Below are 21,643 nucleotides of genomic sequence, written 5' to 3' on the forward strand. Positions count from 1 at the left end.
TGGTTCATGCTCGAGTACCAGTCTAAACAATAGCCTACTATCAGCAACCAGTAGTGGCTACAGGACAAGCCCCTACAGTACCTATAACATAACATTAGTAGGTGTGTAAAATAATTACATTTGACTAAAACATGTAAATTTGGTTTAGAAAAATTCCTAATAAACAACAAGCAAATTTATGTTTTGCATTTGGTTCTTTTACTGTACCGAAAATGAACCGAATCAAGACCTCAAAACCGAGGTACGTACCGAACCGTGATTTTTGTGTATCGTTACACCCCTATAAAACACTGATTCGAGGAATCCGTCCCAATATTTTATTGTTTGGAGAAAACAGTATAGATGATGGTTGGTGTAGGTATAGTGGGGCAGATTAGCTAAATATTTTTACACCAATCGTTCACTTTGATAAAAGCATGAAATTTGGTGGATGTGTTGGTGAATATGTTTCAAACAAATCTGGATATTGGGCCACCTCAAAAGCGCCCCCTAGTGGCCGTGGCAGCCATTTGTTATGCAAATCAATGAATGATGAATATAAACTGCCCTTTTAATAATACCAACTGGTGATTTATTGTATATTGTTGGAAAGCCTGATTAGTCACCTTTACAACGAGATACAGCTTGTAAGGATCGTGCATTCATGGAATGAGCAACGGGGCTAAACGTATGGTTAGCGCACCCCCCCAAAAGTGTGCATCCCCTATGGGGCGGATTAGCTCAATAAATCACAAGAATTGTTTATTTTGTGATAGAAGCACAACATTTGGTGGAGGTGTTGGTGGATACATTTTTGAAACATGGTTTTTAAGGACCCTTAAGATTTTTGCTTGTTGCCCGGGTCAACTAATGTCCCATGGGAGTTTTTTCGGTGGCCATTTTGAATTTATGTCCGCACGAATGGCGAAAAGGCCAATTTTCATAACTCCTAAACCAGACATCATACAAAGACAAATGAACACACTTTTTCCAATAATTATGACACTATAATACATAGTTGGTATTATTAAAAGGGCAGTTTTTATTCATCATTCATTGATTTGCATAACAAATGGCTGCCACGGCCACTAGGGGGCGCTTTTGAGGTGGCCCAATATCCAGATTTGTCTGAAACATATTCACCAACACATCCACCAAATTTCATGCTTTTATCACAGAGTGAACGATTGTTCAGCTAATCCGCCCCACTAGTAGTGGATGATTTGTTCTGTACAATGAAATAATAAAGGAACATTACACATCATGACGTCAAACAAATAATAAAGATAAATGAAGTTATTTTTCTTTAACTTAAAGCAGAAGTCAGCGATCCGGTCGTTTTGGTTAACTTCCTGTCAGCAGATGGAGTTAGCAGTCCCCGCCCTCGTCCCTACATCACCACATTCACGCGCATCCCTTGGCTGCACACACGGAGAGGACCGCCCCTTTTTGCCGTTCTCTCTCCTCATTGGATAAAGGTTGTAGGATACAAGGAAAGTTTTCTCCTCGGCTTACAGCAGAGCAGAGTGACTGACAGACCCGTGTTTCAGACCAAACACTCTATATAAGTGATTGCCGTCGGAAGATAGAACTATTTAAGACTCAAATATTAACACAAACATTCCGCTTACTTCTGCTTTAATTAACACATCCACAGTTTTGGTGATTCACTTTAAGGTCAAACTCAGGTCTCTAGTATGAGATAAAAATCAATATGATAACATTCAAACAACATGAGCAACTTAAACCAATAAACAAAGGAAGTGAGGTCAGTACATCGACGTTGTCTTCAGGCAAATGTTTGGAGGGAAAGAGAGGGTCAAAGGTCAGAGGGCGGGGTTATATCACCTTCGGGGGTGTGGTCAGGTGTGACTGTGGTGATGCAGGTAGGGTGGAGTCTGATTTTAACACTGTATATATACAAACAACAAGAAACACTGTAAACTCTCAGGTTTGTGTTGAAATGTGTATTTATGATTCTAACCTGCCATTTCCTTCATATTGAGAATGTGAGTGTTTTTCCTTGAATTCCTCTTCAGACTGAGCAGCTGTAACCTCTCAAAGAGAAGCTGTGAAGCTCTGTCCTCAGTCCTCAGCTCCCAGTCCTCTAGTCTCAGACACCTGGACCTGAATAGCAATGACCTGCAGGACTCAGGAGTGAAGCTGCTGTCTGGTGAACTGGAGAGTCCACACTGTAGACTGGAGACTCTCAGGTGAGGATCCATCCAGCTGTTTATCTGATGACACTTGAACACAGCAGCAGGTGTTGACAGAGGGTTCCTGTGTGTTGTTGTGTGTGTTCAGTCTGTCAGGATGTCTGGTCACAGAGGAAGGCTGTGCTTCTCTGGCCTCAGCTCTGAGCTCCAACCCCTCCCATCTGAGAGAGCTGGACCTGAGCTACAACCATCCAGGAGCCTCAGGAGTGAAGCTGCTGTCTGCTGGACTGGAGGATCCAGACTGGAGACTGGACTCTCTCAGGTATGGAGAGGCTGCTGCAGCCACACACACTGTCTGATAGAGGAGGAGGAGCTGGAACATTTCCTATGGCCCCATTCACACCTGGTCACACCTGGTATTAACATCTGTCTCAGGTGATCCATGCATTGATGACACCAGATCCCATCACTCAGACCAAATCCAGAGTTGGTGTAGGCCACAGTGAAGCTCCGCCCACTCCACTGACGTCCTCTGTCTCAGTCTGACTCTTCACTAGAGCATGGCTACCCGACCCAAGCCCATGGGTAACCCGACGGGTAACGGGCCGGGTCGGGCTGCACGCGGACAGCTGGTCTTGGTCGTTGGTCACGAGAGCGCGTGTGTCGCTAGTGCCACTTCAGGTGGATCCGTGAGCCAATCATCCGTCTGCAGTCTAGGCAGGGGAGCCCAGGTGCAGGTTGGATGCGGGCTGCCCTCTGGTGTCGCTGAGCACGTCTCACGGTCCTTCTCTGCTGGTTCCTGTCGTGTATGAGTGAGGCTGCTCTGGCACACATACACACACACACGGCCGTGTCCACCAAACGCTCTCTCTCTCTCTACCGAGTCGTCTCACTTACAAGCCACTTGACGAGCGTCGCACTGTTAAATGTTTGTCGTCATTGAAAATAATGTGCATTTTGCATAGTAACATTTCGGGTAACGGGCCGAGTCGGGCCTGGTTTTTAATTTATTAATTCAGGCTCGAGTCGGGTCGGGTTTGAGAGTCTCGGGCTCGGGCTGGGTATGGTCTTAATTTCCAGGCCCGTGCAGCCCTCTAGTCCCAACACAGTTTATACTGAAGCCAAAATCTGTTTCAAAACGTGTTTCAAACATGAGCTGTGCAGCTTTCATCAGTCACAGTAGGTGCGTTTCCATTACCCCTTGAAATGCGAAAAACCTAAATATCGAAATGAAAAGCTGGTAATGGAAACACCTACATTTCGAAAAAACTCTCAAATATCGCTAAAAGGTTTTTACCCTCTCATGAGGTGGTTTTTGAGACGTATCGATACAAACGTGTATCGCAAAAGTGTAATGGAAACACTTTTTTCGCTTTTCTACACGTCACCGGCGTCACCGGAGTTGTGTGTGTCCACGCTGTGTTGGTTTATGTAACTGGAGGGGACGAATGAACCACATGTTTTTTGTCATGCATTGCTGACCTGGGCATCGTTTCTCAATAAATTAGAAAAACCTTTCCAATCATTCCCCTTTTCCGTGCATGGTTGAAGGAGATTGGCTCGCATCCACACTCCCCTCCTTCCTGTGCCAACATGTCAGTACCAGTACGGGTGTGTGGACACAACCGGTTACATGCTGCTATTCCGACATGCCGCTATTTCGACATTGACTTCTAATTGTCGGAATAGCGGCATTAACATTATTTTTTAAGCGTCCCACTATTCAGACTTTTTTTTTTTCATTGTCGGAGTAGCGGCACTTTACTATTTTTCAAACATTCCGCTTTTCCGACATTGATTGATTACGTTATAGTCAGACGTGTCCTTCTGATTAATTTTAATTTTTTCATCTGAGACACTGTTTCTCATACACAAATACATAGGCCTATTAGAGAAGAAAAAACATACCCTCCAAGTTTAAAAACACACCGGCAGCAGCGCACACTGATCTGCAGCTACTGAGACTGTTATTATTCTGTCACCTGAGTTTATCCTGCTGCTTTACATTGTTTTAACATAGGTAAAATAAGAAGAAGAAAAAAATGTCTGGAATAAAGGGGCAGATTACATAAGATTATTCTTTTTTCTGCTCCCTTTTGTTGAGATTTGGGAGGTTTTTGCCTGATTTATTGCCCGATGCCATGTATCTAGCCCCCCCCCCCCTCCGCCCGTTGTCTTCGTTGTCACTTTGTTGTCGCTCCACAGAGCGCACATGGCTAATTAATATGCACGTGCTGACCATATATGGTTGTGTCTAGGCATTCCGGGGACGGAGGTGTGTTCACGTGTGCAACTGCGCACCATTCTTGGATCCAGTTATCAAAGTTGAGGTGCAGAGTTGTGCACGCACAGTTTGATAGATCTGAAAAAGGTGTAAATATGTTGGGTGTCTTTTCACCGTAGGCCTAAGCAAAACATTTAGTAGCAGCAGTTTTACACTGCTTACTTACAGTTTTGATAAATGAGGCCCCAGGCCCTAAGCCCAGAGCCCAGACGCTCACAGCTTCTCCGCGGCTCATCCACAGCGCTGTCCGTGGTGCTGAAGGTGACAGGTTAACTTGACAAACAAACTGCAACATAGTTCTGTTTGTTTATCATGTGTGTCAGTTTTGTTTGCGACTTGATAGTTGAGTTGTTGAGATTAAGAACATCACTCCCTCATCAAACCAGTGATAGACATGCTGAAAAGAAAAGAGAGAGAGAGACGCGCCTGGGTATGCAGCTGTAAAAAAAAAAAAAAAAAAGATGTGTCGGAATAGCAGTATCAAAAAGTGTCGGACTACCGGCATGTCTAGATAGAGGGATGTCGTAATAGCGGGATGTCTAAATAGTGACATGTCGGAATAGCGGGATGTCTGAATAGCGGACGGACCCCGACACAACCACCGTACATTGTTGTCAGCACCTCATCACAGCTGGAGTCTCTTATTTGTGGCCGCTGCCAGCGCCACACAGGCTTTGCCTTTCAGCAATCAAGCGCTGCCTTCGTCTTTGTTAAAAACAATAACAGCAACAGCTGTAGCAGCTGAGATCGCTGTTAAAATTAACCAGCCAGCGGTAAACCTCTGAAAGCGTAAAGTTACTTGGCTCGTTTTCTCCCTGGGATGAGGACGGAGCTGCCCCCCCCCCCTCCCGGCAGATCAGCTGAGTAGAGCGGCTGCTGCTGCTGTGACAGCCGCTGCCCTGATCCGCCACAGACATAAGTTATAAACTAACCACAGACTCTGGATTAAACTGTGACTTTCTCGCATGAAAAAATATTACAGTGACGTGTTAACAGCGCTAAATCCAGAATTAAAACAGCTTTTTATGGCTGTCAGTTGCCGCGAAATGGCGATAGCGCGATGCTAATTTCTGTTAGCCCGTCTATGTGGTTTTACATTATACGTTAGCATTAGGCTAGTGTAACCGGTCTGCGTTGTGTTGTGACGTTGAGGAAACAAGGACCACAATTCTCGTTTCGACCAGCAGGGGGAGATTTATTCTGCGTACAGCAATATTATTGTTAGTACAGCACAGCACTCAGTCTCACACACCTCTCTTCTCATCAGCCATTTTTCAGACCGCATGTGTAACTCCTAATCTCATTCTCATGGTCATAATACAATCACCAAACAACCCCCCAAGACCCACTGGCAATATTTTAGTAAGTAAATAAGAACACATATGAACATCAGCACCAAAAGGGTGAATAAAAAATGCGAAATCATCACAAATGCAATAACAAAATACACAAAAGCAAATGGGAGCTCACCTGCGTACAGCAATATTATTGTTAGTATAGACAGCACTCTTCTTCTCAGTCTCACACACCTCTAGAGGAGGGGAGGAATAACAACTGCATGAGAGACTAGCTTAGCTTAGACTCACGACCGTCACTCGGAGCGCCGTGCAAAATACACTCACAGCTGCACACATACCATACCCATTCACTCAATTAGCTAAAAAAAAGACATGGTATTAAAACCGCATGGTTAAGACATAAAGAAAACATACATTTCACACTCTTAGCAAATATTTTAAACAAGAGCACGTTTTACCCCTACCTCGTCTCATCAGCCATTTTTCATACTGAGAGAAACGGCGCGACGTGCACAGGATGTTGACGGAAAGGAAGGGTTACGTTACCAAAATAAAACTAACAAAATAAAAGCTCCCACATAAGAATATCAAAGAAAAGAATATTGTAGGTTAAAATTAACAGCAATACCAAAATAAAGTGGATTTTTGGTGAAATGAAATGAAAAGAACCCATCGGTTACACTAGCGGACTTTATATGCTTAGTTGTGACACTGGCTGTGTGTGTTTTGAACATCTGCCACACGTGGGGTAGGAGCCGCTGATTGGCTGAGAAGCTTTCACTCAAAGCTTTCCTCGGGATGCTTATTGGATGAACAGCTAGAATGGGTGGGCCCAGGCCCACTAGTAGCGCCGCGGCTGGCTGTCACCATAGGAACGCAAGACGCTTACGTCCATCTTCCTCAAAGTGAAGTCTCGCGGGGCGAGAATTATGGGATATGGCGAGACTAGATTACGGCTCATTCACAAAACACCTTTCAATGGAAACACCCGCAAATAGCAATTACACTTTTTCGAAGTTTCAGAAATATCGCTTTTATTTTGTGACAATCTGTAATGGAAACGCAGCTAGTGATGAACTACTGGGATCAGGAGTTTCTCCTCATGATGACTTCAGTGTCTCATCATGACTCACTCAGTACGTTTACATGCAGAGCTTAATCGAGCTATGCTCAAAATTCGATTTTGGCGTCAAGTCGGACTTCTGTCCTTGTCTCAATATACATGCAACTGAGAAAACCGAATTATTGACGGGGTCCGCCCCCTCATGCGGCGTCACCCGTTGCTTCAGCGGGTTAATACGCCGCCTGTCCTGTTGACTTTTCTGTCATCTCGTAAAAAAAACTGGATATAAACAACTTAGTAGCTTAATAATAAATTATCAACTGCAGTTCCCGACCAGACGCACCAGTCTGGGCTGGATGCGCGCTGAGAATAGGATACGGGCTTCCTTTCTCTCCCTCTCCCTCTCCCTCTCTCTCTCTCTCTCTTTCTTTTTTAATAAAACACTCTTGCTGGTCGCGTCGCGCTGTGTGAAATGCATTGACTCGGCGCTGATGTTGGGTTTTTTTCTTTACTTTGCGGGGCTCAGGCGGCTTCTCTGCTCCACTTGGTGCCGTCTCTACGGTTGTGGAGCATGAACACACATGCATTGTCCACTTATACTCTGATTAAGGTGTTTAGATGACGGAGAAAATCTAATTCCAATCGCATTATCTGGGTGTCTTAATCGGAGTTCTCAACTCCGATTTCAGTCGGACTAAGGTGTTTACATGCACTTCAGTTGTCCAGTTATAGTCGGATTAAGGCAATAATTTGTTTTTTTCAAGTGTCATGTAAACGTACTGACTGTGTCATATTCAGGAGAAGAGATGTCAGTGATGAAAGCAGCTGTTGGCAGCTGTGCTCTGAGTCTCTCCAGATGTTTGGATCAGACTTTATTTCAGAGTGTATCAGGAAACATTTCAGCTGCAGCTGGTTGAACTGCTCCTGAACCAACAGAGTGTTTGACCTGAACAGTCCCAGAGACTGTAGACACCTGTTGAGTGTGGACACACTAACAACAACACAGCAACAAGAATCAAAGCATGTCCACTGCTCAGAGACATTCGTCTCCCAGCGTCTCCAACCAAGGAGGAAATAAGAGACAGAAACCAGGCGGCACCATCAGCTCTCTGTCTGGTCAGATATTGATGATCAATAATCAGCTCAGTCTCTCTGAGATCCTGGTCTTGTCCTGATGAGATGTGTTGTTGTGTTGAGGAGACAGTCAATCACAGTGTGACATCCAGATGTCCTCACTGTCCAGAGGCCTGGAGCTGTCAATCAGAAGACAGTGAGTGTAGTGAACAGTGTAATAATCAGTGTTTGTGGCTGAATGTGTGTGTGATCAAACAGCTGTTTTCAGACTGTGTGTGTGCTGACTCCAGATCAGATGAAGCCACAAAGTGGCTCCTTAATGAAAGTCTCCAGCAGCTGGAGCTTCACTTCCTGTCTGAGTCCATGTGCTCTGAGCTGAGCCTGCTTCTCTCTGCTCTACAGTTTCTCTGCTTCCTCTGGACTCTGACTTCAAGTCCAGTCAAAATGTGTGGACAGGTTTGATGGAGCTCAGGACTGGTCCTGAGGACGGCTGCTTTATTCCACATGATGTGACTGATCTCAGTGAGTCAGTGTGTTGCAGCTGATCTGTGTGAAGAGCAGAGAAGAACAGAGTCATTGATCATGAGATCCTGATCCGTCCTGTCACTGTGATCAGATGGTTTCTATTAGAGCTCCTTCATCCACTCACTGCTGCTGTGGCTCCTGTGGAAACCTGCTCACAGCCTCATTCTTCAGCTTCCTGGGGAGTTTTCTTCAAACAAACACAAGTTGTGTTCACACTCAGTGTTTCTCACTAAACTCACTGTGTGTTTCACTGAGCTCTAACAAACGTGTTGAGTGTGTTTCCTTCCTCATCAAACACTGAAACCACACTGCAAAAATTCAAAATCTTACCAAGAATATTTGTCTTATTTCTAGTCAAAATGTCATTTCTAGTCAAAATAAATCTAATTATACTTAAAATAAGACTCATCACATTTAAAAAAAAAAGTAGCTTGTTTTTAGACACTTTTTAATTTTTTCAAGCAAATTTTCCACTTTAAATGAGTAGAAAAATCTGACAGTGGAGCAAGTTTTTCTTTCTTATTACAAGCACAAAAAACTTGCTTTCACTGTCAGATTTTTCTACTTATTTCAAGTGAAAATTTGTTTGAAACAAGTGAAAATGATCTAAAAACAAGTTGATTTTAGGTGATGAGTCTTATTTAAAGTGGAAAGAGTTTAGTTTTGACTAGAAATGAGACATTTTGACAAGAAATAAGACAAATATTCTTGGAAAGATTTTGAGTTTTTGCAGTGCATCCACTCTTCACAGCTGCACTCTTCTTCTTTCCTGGTGCATTGTGGGATATCTGGGCTGGTCAGCTCCACCTGTTGTGTCTTCATCTTCTTTGCTGTGACGTGTGTTTGTGCAGCTTGAGAGTCAGAGAGTGAAAGTGTGTGTCTCACACTGCAGTGACATCACATGGAGAAAAGACATGATGAAGTGTTTCCTCCTGGTCTCCTCCTGCTCTGTATCATCACTAGATAAAGACTCCAGCTCCTTCTTCTCTGTGCTCAGTGTTCATCCATACATACCAGCCTCCATGTGAACACAGTGATAAAACAGTGTGTGTGTGAGAGCCATGTAATGTCCATGTGTGCATGCTGACAGAGAAGGTGCTGCTCTGACCCCCCTCCTCCTTTCAGGGTGGAGCCTGCTGGAGTCCCATGGTTGACACCAGGTCTGAGGAAGTGTAAGTCTGTTTTTACTTTGATTCATGGAAACGAGGGATGCACATGTTGAACCGTTTAACCGTTAACCGATAACAAGAACTTTGACCGATTAATACTATCAGTTATTTTTTTTATTAGCTCCTTGTCGTCAACTCATGGGGGCGTGTCGACACCAGTGTTGGGTATAGTTACTTTTGAAAGTAGTTAATTAAGTTACAACGTTACCATCAATTAAAAGTAATCAGTTACGTTACTGCGTTACCTATGAATAAAAGTAACGCGTTAGAGTACTCATGCGTTACCAAAAATTAAAAGCCTTTTGCAGCGCCTCGCACATGCTGCAACTTAACAGACAGACACACAGCCTCTTTTAAATGCACTGAGTCCTGATGAATAACATCAGTCATCCAACCAAATTAACTCTACAGGATAACAATAACAGGAAAGACAGTCAGAAATATGCCACATAGCGGGTTTTTTTTTTGGTTTTTTTTGATCGCAGAACTGATCAAAATTCAGGAGTTGCCGTGAATCCCTCTCAGCGGCTTCACTGCTCGATCTGTCTGTCAGTTTGAACGGAGGACTCACGTGTGGAGAGGAGGGAGGCTGGCGAGACGTGAACGCCCTGCCTTGTTGTGTGTAATAAAAGTTTTTTTTAAATGCAGTTGAATGTACTGGTATCACACTGCTGCTACGGCAGCTATGGAGTAGAGATCCGGGCTGGACCAGGGGAGAACTGGGCTGCCGCTCGCCGAGAGGGAGCTGCTGAAAGCAGCAAGCACTGAGAGCCGAGCTGCTTGTTGCTGCTGGAGAAGCAGCTCCGTACGTGGAGCTGATCCATGTAAATGGGCCCTTAAATTGGATGTGGATTTTTTTTGCGGTCGATAGAAGCTTATCACCAACGCAGCGTGTGCATTTTACCGTTATGTTCTTGTCCTTTTCGCCGGCGAATTGAAACGCACGCGCACACACACACACACACACATAGGTATCGTAGGTCAGCAGGGCACAGACGCATCACAGCACTGCGCCTCGGCTGACACATCCGCAGGTTGCACAGTAGTCTGTCTGACAAAAAGCAGGCTGCAGTCGGGATTTTCCTTTCCTTATCCGGCGAAAAGTAACGGATTACTTTTTTAAAAAAATAACTAAGTTACTGATTGCTCAACTCACGAAACTAACGCGCTACGTTACACGTTACACGAAAAAAGTAATTAAAGTACTCTAACGCGTTACTTTGTAACGCGTTACCCACAACACTGGTCGACACGTGCAGATTTCCACGTGCCTTCAGTCATATCTCGCGGTAAAAAGTTCCACAGGAGGACTGACAGTATGTGCAGCAGCCCCCGTGAAGGAAGATCAGACCATAAATGTAGCTACACAGACATAGATGTGAATCACCTGTAACAACAGCGCTGAAAAGACTAAATAACAGAGGAGGCTGATGCAGCTCTCCTGCAGCTCCACAGAGGAGCTCTGCTGCTCCTTCAGTCTGGTGTTTGGCTGCACTTTGTAACTAAAACAGTTCTACACTGGACGATCTAACCTCCATATGAGAGATCAGCTGAGACAGAGCAGAGTGGATGTGACACTGATCAGCTGTCACAGCGCACATGTGTATTTAAAGGGATAGTTCAACATTTAGTCAAATTGGCCCATCACCATAATCCCTATAGTCATAGCAGTAGGTTCGTTACCTATAATTGTCGGTGCAAGCTATTTTTAGAACGGCGGAGCAGAGCCGTGAGCTGCTCGGAGCTACGCTACGGAGGCTCATTATGGGATTTCTTGGTTTCCCTCATCAAACTCATCAAATACACAATCCAACAACTCCACAACGCTCTGGTGGACAAGTTGTGACCTGCACATTCACCACGCTATGAGATAATAACACAACGTTACCACACAGAGTTGTTTTAGAGGGAAATGCAGAGACTGATGATGAAAAACTGTCCCTGAAGGCAACGTGCATCAGCGGTTTTGCATGTATTTCCCTCTAAAACAACTCTGTGTGGTAACGTTGTGTTATTATCTCATAGTGTGGTGAATGTGCAGCTCACAACTTGTCCACCAGAGCGTTGTGGAGTTGTTGGATTGTGTATTTTTTGTGTATATTCCCCTCAGTGTTTGATGAGGGGAAACCAAGAAATCCCATAATGAGCCTCCGTAGCATAGCTCTGAGCAGCTCGCGGCTCTGCTCCACCGTTCTAAAAACAGCTTGCACCGACAATTAAAGGTAACAAACCTACTGCTATGACTATAGGGATTATGGCAATGGGACAATTTGACTAAATGTTGAACTATTCCTTTAATAGCAAAAAAAAAATTGGACCGTCTTAATCTTATCGGTTAACGGTTAATAATCGGTTAACGAGCGTCGGTTATCGGTCAGAAAAAAAATTCAAAATGTGCATCCGTACTGGAAACAAAGCAGCACATTCAACCATCTTCACACTGTCACATCACTGACCTCATGAGTCTTCATCAAACTGTCAATAACTGATCAATGATCAATAACTGCAGCTGTGTCTTGTTCTCTCCATCAGATTCCTGTCGACTCACAATCGACACAAACACAGTGAACACAGAGATCAAACTGTCTGACAACAACAGGAAGGCAACAGGTGTGAAGGAGCATCAGTCATATCCTGATCATCCAGACAGATTTGACTACTGGCCTCAGCTGCTGTGTTCAACTGGTCTGACTGGTCGCTGCTACTGGGAGGTCGAGAGCAGAGGAGACGTTTATATATCAGTGAGTTACGGAGGAATCAGAAGGAAAGGAGACAGTGAAGACTGTGTGTTTGGACAGAACGATCAGTCCTGGTGTCTGGACTGCTCTGATGGTGGTTACAGAGTCTGGCACAATAACAGAGAGACACCTATCACCTCCTCCTCCTCCTCCTCCTCCTCCTCCTCCTCCTCCTCCTCCTCCTCCTCCTCTGTCTCTAACAGAGTAGCAGTGTATGTGGACTGTCCTGCTGGCTCTCTGTCCTTCTACAGAGTCTCCTCTGACTCACTGATCCACCTCTACACCTTCAACACCACCTTCACTCAACCTCTGTATCCTGGGTTTACACTCTACAGGTCTGATTCCTCAGTGTCTCTGTGTTGAGTGAAGCAGAGTCTCCTCCTGTCACAGAAACCTTCTCTCTGTTGAACAGACAGTTCAGTCTCTACACGTCTGTCTCTGTCTCTCACTCACGTCGTTTTCACTGGACAGAGATGAACACAGTTTAATAATGAACTCATCAGCGTCATGGCAACAGAAAAATCACTGGGACCTGAAAAACAAGAAGAAGTTTATGAGAATCACTGAGAAGAGTTTAAAAAATCAACTGATTTAATCCATGAATGTAAATAATCTGATGTGAAATAAACAACAATGTGATTTAATAAAGAATCAGTAAATAAATGAATTAATAAACAAACATTTACATGTCGACATTTATTACTGGATTTATTTTGAGATTCATTTCCTGGCAGATTTTAATTCATTCATCAAGTTTTGACTAAAATGTCTCTCCATAGGCGTCAACGTCTTATTCTGAAATTGTTCACTGCTGCCAATGTGTGGCTTTTACTTTGTAGAATGTTTATCAGTTGTTTTTTCTCTAGTTGTTAAAGGGATAGTTCACCCAAAATTAACATTTCTGGGAGAAGTTTCAGAGTCCTCCGTGCCTTCTCTGAGTTACGGGGGGGGTCCGCGCAGCAGTATTTGTCCATATAATGGTTGTGAATGGATACCAACTTTCTTCGTCCAAAAAGACACACCAAAAAACATCCAGATACCTCCATGCTGCTCGTCTGTAATGTCCGTCTTGTATTGAAGCCCCAACATGAGAAATTGTTCCGAAAAAAATTAAATAAGTCTATATTTTAAAGCTGGGGTCTGTAATGCTGGAAAACTAGCAAGAGAGCGAGCAAGATTTGAAAAAAGCACTTCCTAAAGTTCCTCCCCCCTGCTCCCCCTCCCGTCAGTGAGTCCGTCCAAGCCACGCCCCCACACACTAGCACGCGCACAGAAGCAGCACGGAGGAGAGGACAGCTACGAGCTAAGGGCTACGAGCTACGAGCTACGAGTAGTTTTGGACGACAACAAACAGTCATGTCTCACTTACCGTACCTGTAAGTAAACTATATTATTATTATTATTATTATTGTTTGTTTTATAGCACATCAGTCTGTGCAGACCCAGGGGCAGGTCGGGTCTGAAGGTCTGAATCTGCTGAATCTTCCCGAGGATCCGGCTGGATTCAGACCCATCAGCTAAATTACATTGTAGCCTGATTGTGATGTGTTTTTCACTGACAAACGTGTATTTAGTGTTTTTAATAATCACATAGCATATCTGCCTAACTCAGTTTTTCATTGAAAATGATGCAGGGTGATGCAGAAGTGTTAGGAAAGTAAATTTAGGCCAATATCTCAATTTGGCTACATAAATTAGTTAGGCAGATATGCTAATAGGATAACGATATCTTTGTTGTTTGTTAGTTTACACGATGACAGTACTGGCTCAGACCCCAGCTACAGTCTGAGCCCTTTTTTTTCTCTTGATCTCAACATAATCAAGAACTGTAAACAACTGTAAACAATGACATGCCATTTACTGTGAACACAACATTTCTGTTAGAGAATTCATTGTCATTCATAAACTGTAAAAGGAAAAATATAAACATACAAAAAATAATAAATGAAATTCCAGTAATATTAGTAATAATAAGGACAACATGATGAGAAAGTCTAATCTCCTTGATCAACTATTCTCTTTACAGGCTAGAAATGAACGACTTGAGCTTGGAAGAATCTCATCAACCCAAACCTCCTGTTTGATACCTGCAGATGTCAGCATCAGGAGATGCTCCTCCACCAGGCCCTCCAGCTTCATGTCTACCTAGTTCCTGTGTCTGGAAAATAAAGAGACCGCTGCGCTACCCAGATCCTCATGGACAGTATAAAGGTTTTGTCCCTTGTAGAGTGTAAACACACTGTAAGATTTACTAGAGCCCTGCTGTTTATACTGTGTTCTACATTAGATTCCTGTCAAATTTGCACCAGGTTTACAGTCTGTACATTCCAAAGTTATTTTATTATTCTTATTTAGGCCTATATTTTTGACTTATATTTAAATTGTGTCTTTTGTTATTTATATTGTTTTTAATAAAAATTTGAAAGTGATGAATGCCTTTCATTTTAGTATTTCTGCAAAAGAAGCTATACATTTTCTCACCACCACAACAAAAATAAGTGATTACAGAAAAATTACAACAAAGTTGGTATAACCCTTTATTGTTACATAAGTATCTGTACATTTTCAACATGAGTATATCTACACATTGGAGAAGGTGTTTACATGGAAAAGGTGTTTCCAGGGAAGGCAGACAGGTCAGGCTGTGTATGAGGAGTGTATTGTCAGCTCTGTTGATCTGCAATGTAACTGTAGTCCATCTCCACCTTTTCTGTGGAAAGGCTCCACTTCTTCCACTTTTTATTGTACACCTTGCCGTATCTGTAATAAGAGAAAAGATAATAAGCTTTGTGTGATACATTCATATTAGCTTACAGTTTACTCGGGGTGGAGTTTTATGCGTCAAGGTCTGAAGCATAAAGCTCTGCCCCAGTTGAACAACGTCTGAAAGGAGCAACATCATAAGGAGCAGGAGGTAACTCCTGTCAAGTGTGGTGGCTGTGATACAACCTATAACCTACACCCTTATGAAAAACATACGTTCTTATCATTTAGGGACAAAAGTGTCCTCTTCAAAAATGCCAATAATATTTTTTGCCCCTTTTTTCCTGATTAAAAAGGATTGAAAAATAACAAACTAAGCATGGCGTGTGTGTGGTCTGTAAGATCAGTAATGTAAGTGGGTGTATGGATGGAAGAGTATGTGTGTGTGGGGTGTTATAGAGTGTAAAAACAGAACCAAAGAGCAGGAGGTGTTGCAGGCAGGAGAGAGGGAGAGCAGCTGACTCCAGAAGGGAGTTGTAGACCACAGCCTCCCCAGAGCCCAGGTGCAGCTTCGGCCACTGACCACCCTGCTACTGTGAGGAGAGAGAGAGCAAGGCAGCAGGGATGGTTGTCACAGTAACATACCTTGCATCCAATTGCTGAAGAGCTGTCTCCTCTGGGCAGCTAATGTCTGATTCCTGAACCCCAGCTACTGAGAAGTCATCATCTCTGTGAAGATTGCAAAAATAGAGAATACTGTCAGTGCAGCATCAACATACATTTACCCTTCATTCATAGAGGACAAAACACAGAACTGTTTATATGTAGAAATAGAAGTCTTGGGTTTGGCAGTTGAAAGGAAGATGTTTTGACAGAACAAAAAGGCATAAAGATTTATATAAACTGTTGAGAAGATCCTCAGTTTTCCCCTATCCTCTCTGCACAGCAGCTAACAGAGTATAGTCCATAGACAAGCTTGTAACATTATCAATTACTCCACCAACACCACACAAAGTTAGAGGTACAACCTAAGGTAGCTGTGTTTTATTTTAGTGTTGGTGGTTGTTGTAGTTGATGTTAACAACTCTGTGTGGAGTGCTGGACCTCCTAAGGTGAAGGACAGGTTTTATCCTCAGGCCATCATATTTCTCAAAAGATAATCACTAACATTTACTCAATGTCTGTATAATGATACGGCAGATATCACTTCATATACTGTAGGCTATATATACTGTATGTGCAATAATACTTTTCTGAAGTACCTCAAATAGCACTTTGAGCCATATAAAACAGAAAGGGCTAGATATGAAAGACAGATTTTTACACCACACCAAAGACAACGTTGGTCAAATTCATATTCATAGCAATAGCAGCAGCAGCAGCAGCAGCAAGTTGAACTCACCGTGGACAGAGACTTGGAAACAGTAGTTGAAGCTAGCGGGGCCTAATCGATCCGTGTTTAGACGGCGTCGAGGTTGATCGATCCTTCTCATGTCATGACTATGAAAACATAAATAAGCAACAGTTGTAAAACGTAAAAGCCAACATATGTGCGTCTTTTATCACAATAATAATGCAGACACTGACGACTATGGTAGAATCTATTCAATACTAGCGTCACCGACCAGTTTTAAACCCACAGAGAAGCTAATATTAGCATTTGGCTAAGCTACAATAGCTACGTTAGCAAAAGTTAGCCTACATATTTCATGAAAATAAGAAATCCTCCCCGAAGCAAAACAAATAATTACCTGTCCAGCAGAAGACAGCAACCTCGGCATCACTTTTCAGGCCCAGATCCCTCCGTTGTTTCCACCGACCTGAAGCTACACCGATGTACTCTGGTTTAGCCTCTTGCTGCATCCAGAGCATAGACTGATCCCGAGCCGTTTTGTCAGCAGCCTTTTCTTCCTCCGGCTTTCTCTTCCTTGCCTTTTTCTCAGGGCGAGTCGTTACAAGTAACCGTGGAAGTGGTGATTTGGGCTGCGTTTTCTCAGCCGTTGCTCAGAAATGAGCATGAAATCCGTTCTTCTGCAGAGCAGTGCTGACTTTTTCCAGCCAGGCAACAACAGCGAGACGTGAAGACTGTGCACGCGCGCGCAGGAGGGGGCGGGTGCAGAACGAGACACGGAGGCATCTGATTGGTTCTTTACTCTCCGAGCAAACTTCGACCAATCCGTGCCCTTCGGTCTGAAGGATACAGATTGGACGGAGTTTTCTCAGTCCTGCGGCTGTCACAGAGCTCTGTTTTTTTCCGTTCCTTTTCCTGATGACATAATGTACTGATTCCTCTGAAATTAGACGGGCCATTTCCCCCAGTATAACGAAAAGTGCTTCTGAACAGCATTACAGACCCCAGCTTTAAGCTTGTTTGTAGCGGAAGCTCCCAGTGTCTCAGTTCACTGCTCTTCCTGTGTCGCGGAACAATTTCTCATGTCGGCCGGCTACCTAAAGCACCAGAAAAGAGACCAAGATGGATCACTGCAATCCGGAGAAACGGCTGGGCTCCTGGCAACGACACCTGGATTTGCAGTTCACATTTCGTGTCAGGTAACTTTAAATGATGTTGTACTTTGGGGCAAAATCATTTCATTACATGTATTGGCCAACGTTTCCCCAGTAAAACTCTGAACGCTAGCGTCTTTCATTTAGCTATATCATAACAATAAAACTGTTTAACTTAATTTCCTTTACTGTCATCATTTATGCTAATTACCTGTAGTGGGAATAACAGTTGGATTGTTTCAGTGGCATTTTGTAAAGTGTCTAAAAAAAAAAAAAAAAGTTGTTTCTGTTGGTCCTGCCCACAGTTAAAGCTACTGCAGGTATATTCATAACATCATACAAGCTTACTATAAAAAAAAAACATTGAAAAATTAGAAAAGTAGCGTTTTATTTAGCCTAATATATAAAGAAAGTGACTAAACCTCCATAAATTAATTTTCCTTTGGGGTTAATAAAGTAATTCTTATCGTATCTTAAAGTCCAAATGTAGGTGTAGGTAACCATTTTTTCTTATTCTTATTATTCATTAATTATACTCTATTACAAATACTGCTTTCTTTTTATTGCTGTTGCTCTTTATTATCTGTGCTTCCTTTGCTGTTGTCTGCTGCTGCAACCTTGTAAATCCCCTCCACTGTGGTACAAATAAAGGATGATCTTATCTTAACCCTAACCCCTAACCCTACAACTAAACTTACATAATATTATTTATAGTGTTTCTAATGGTTCTTCTCCCTGGCTTTCTGGAGACGACCACAGCCGTGATGTTTGTCTTTGCCTCATAAAGCAGGTCAAAGGTCAGAGAGGACTGAGGCCTTGAACTGAGCCCACTGGCAGCAGAGACATTTACAAACCACAGGTCTATTCTTACCACTCACATGATGAACCTATTTCTGTGCTGTCAGGTAGGGAGGGGGGGGGGGGGGGGGGGGGGGTCAGATGATCTATCTCTACAGATCACAGATAAATAAACACACACAGACAAAAACATCAGTCATTTATAATATATTTTTTAATTTTTGTAGAAAAAATAGTTTATAAATCATGCAGTCGGTTCATCTCTGGAGCCATCTCACATTCAACACATCATCATCATCATCATCATCATCATCATCATCATCATCATCATCATCATCATCACAAACACTCCCCACATGAAACTCAGATTAGAACCGTTCTCTTTAAAAGCAGTGAATATAGTTCTTTCTTATGTGATCGTCTCAAAACCGATATTTACACTTGAACTAAGTCATAAATATGATAAAATGAGAATAATGTTTACAAATGAAGATAAATACGCTGCCAGGAGGCCAGGAGGAGGCACTGTATCTATTAAACAGCTGAGAGATTAAAGGGATAGTATCATTTTTTAAAAGTGGGGTTGTATGATCTACAAATAGCCCCTAGGTACTTTAATTGCAGTAGAAGACTCTCTGCACTCCTCCCGTTAGCAACGCCAGCCCATAATAGCCCTGCCCAGAGATTTACTGTGTTTTTCCTGCACTTTGAAGGGCTGGAAAAAAATATATTATAGTGAACAATGGAACTGTGTATTTCTTTCCAGGTAAAACCACTTTTAGGCCGTGAAAATAGGCCGTTTCTTTGGGTCTGTTCACAACACTGTATGTTGTAAATCTCTGGGCAGGGCTATTATGGGCTGGCGTTGCTAACGGGAGGAGTGCAGAGAGTCTTCTACTGCAATTAAAGTACTGGGCTATTTGGAGATCATACAACCCCACTTTAAAAAAATGCTACTATCCCTTTAAAGTAAAAACTCTTCAGTTTGACTCCAGCTCAAAAAACAGAAGAATAAAAACTATTTCTTTACTTCTTTGAGCTGCAGAGGTCAGACACTGCAGCTGCTGCTACTTCCTGTTTGAGATCAACCAATAACAACTCTTATAATAACCATAATAATAATAATAATAATACATCAGCTAAAAGCAGCATCAATAACAACAGCTTGAAGATTTGTATTTATCAAGGTTTCAAACCAGCGACCAGATTAAATCTGGCATGGATTTGATTCTCTATCACAGTCTAAACATCGTCACTGTCTCAGTCTTGTATCATCAACAGGTTTCCTGTCACATCGTCTCTGTTTGTGTATTTATATACAACAGATACATCACATTGTTGGTATTGTTAGTGACGGTGGGTTTTCACACTTGCTCAGCTGCATTTCAAAAATAACACTTACACTGCTCTTATTGCACACATGAGAAAAAACAACACAAACACCCTTTAGCTTTGTAATAATTCAGCAACTCTTATGTCCAGCATCGCTCTCTAATAATAATGACCAGAGCATAGTGTAACAGGAAGAAGAAGAAACAAAACACTGCCCCCTACTGAGCAAAAAGTAGTAGTTACAGTACAGTTAGTCCGTCTGTCTAACCTGCCTCTGCCCTTCACTCTTATATTTATATTTATATTTATATATTCTACTATAATATACAACATGTGTTTGTCTGTGCAGATGAAGAAGTCTTTAAACCACGGTGTGCAGGTTAGTAGCTGAGCCTCGTCTCTGGTTTTATACCATGACGTCATGGTTTTAAAGATTAACAATCTATATATTGATTGATTGTAACAGGAGGAATCCTGACACCAGCGATATGGATTTAAGTTCCCTGATGTAACGACGTCGACTTTACAACAGGAACAGAGTGAAAATATGTTTAGTTAAAGGTAGATTATTAAAAACAGATATAAACCAGCCAAAAAAAAGAAAAGTAATGGATCCCTAACAACAACACATTGACATTTACACTGGTTAATGTTTGATGGGGAGTCTGAAGTCACACCTGGTTTAGTTTCTACTAGATACCTGAGCAGAACCTGAACAGTCTGGTGCAGTCAGATCAGATCTGGTCTGAGTTGTTGCGTTGTGCCCTTCGTCACAGACCATCATCAAGGTTTCTTAGTGTGTTTGTATTGGACCCTGGTCGTACAGCGATTGGTGCAGCCGACTGTGTCATCACATCGTCATCATCATCATCATCATCAAAGTCTGAGGCCCTGGGGGCTTGAAAACGCAGAAACGTGACACTGCCACCTCGGCGCCTGGCGTGCTACAACATTCAATTCCACAGACTTCTGCGTCGCCGTGTGCACGCGGATTTCCACCCTAGAAACGCTCGTCTAAACACGGAATAAGAAGTGAGAACGCAACAACGCCACTTTACACTGCAAAAACTCAAAATATTTCCAAGAATAATTGTTTAATTTCTTGTCCAAATGTCTCATTTCTAGTCTAAACTAATCTCTTTCCACTTTAAATAAGACTCATCACCTAAAAATTTACTTGTTTTTAGATCATTTTCACTTGTTTCAAACAAAATTTCAGTGAAAGCAACTTGTTTGTGCTTGTAATAAGGAAGAAAAACTTGCTCCACTGTCAGATTTTTCTACTTATTTCAAGTGAAAATAGACTTGAAAGAAGTAAAAAGTGTCTAAACACAAACTACTTTTTGTGTGATGAGTCTAACCCTAACCTCTAACCCTTATTTTAAGTAGAATGAGATTGTTTTGACTAGAAATAAGACAAATATTCTTGGTATTTTGAGTTTCTGCAGTGCAGGGTTTTCTATTCAGACCGTTTCCGTGTGAACGTACTCTTTAACGGGTCAATAATGAAAAGCAGGAGCTCCTCTCAGCTCTCTGCTTCCTGTCTGATCCTCTCAGGTGATGGGAGTCAGCTAGTTATTATTATTACATTCAGTCTGTTATCTCCTTGACAACATCCAGAAGCTTCACCTCAGACTCTGCACAGAACGTGTTTTTTCTCCCGTTGTTGTGTAGAAACTGAATATTCAGAGGTTTTTCTGACTCTTGAAGACATTCCTCATCTGTCATGGTCGTTTTCAGACCAAAATAACTGATCAATTAATCAATATAATGATCAATCAGTGATGAGATAGTTGCGTGGTGTCGCTGTCATTAACTACATCTGGTCCATGTTATGTATACACTCTCCATAAACCGGTGTTTTATTTTGAAGGGTGCCGTGCCGTGCCGTCTTTTCAAAGTAAAGGTCAGCGCAGGTTCACAGGTTTACAGATGTGATGACACATCTGCTCGACCAATCAGGACCGACAGCGGCGCTCGCTCCGCCTCACGCTCGCAGCGCCAGGCGGCTCTCGGGTG

At 42.6% G+C, this 21,643-nt stretch overlaps 1 protein-coding gene and 1 long non-coding RNA gene across 2 annotated transcripts in view; one reads left to right on the plus strand and one right to left on the minus strand.

The window, feature by feature from the left end:
* Window positions 1-21,643, plus strand: part of LOC311004127 (uncharacterized protein) — a gene marked incomplete at its 3' end in the record, with an annotated part of 309,814 nt that overhangs the window by 273,382 nt on the left and 14,789 nt on the right.
* LOC311004386 lies at window positions 15,632-16,874 on the minus strand. The gene is made up of 3 exons (XR_014596304.1): window positions 16,741-16,874; window positions 16,392-16,489; window positions 15,632-15,718 (listed from the first exon to the last, which is right to left on the minus strand). It is a non-coding gene; the product is annotated as an uncharacterized lncRNA (long non-coding RNA).

This window comes from Trachurus trachurus (genome assembly GCF_905171665.1).
Source record: "Trachurus trachurus genome assembly, chromosome: 21".
Taxonomy (NCBI): domain Eukaryota; kingdom Metazoa; phylum Chordata; class Actinopteri; order Carangiformes; family Carangidae; genus Trachurus; species Trachurus trachurus.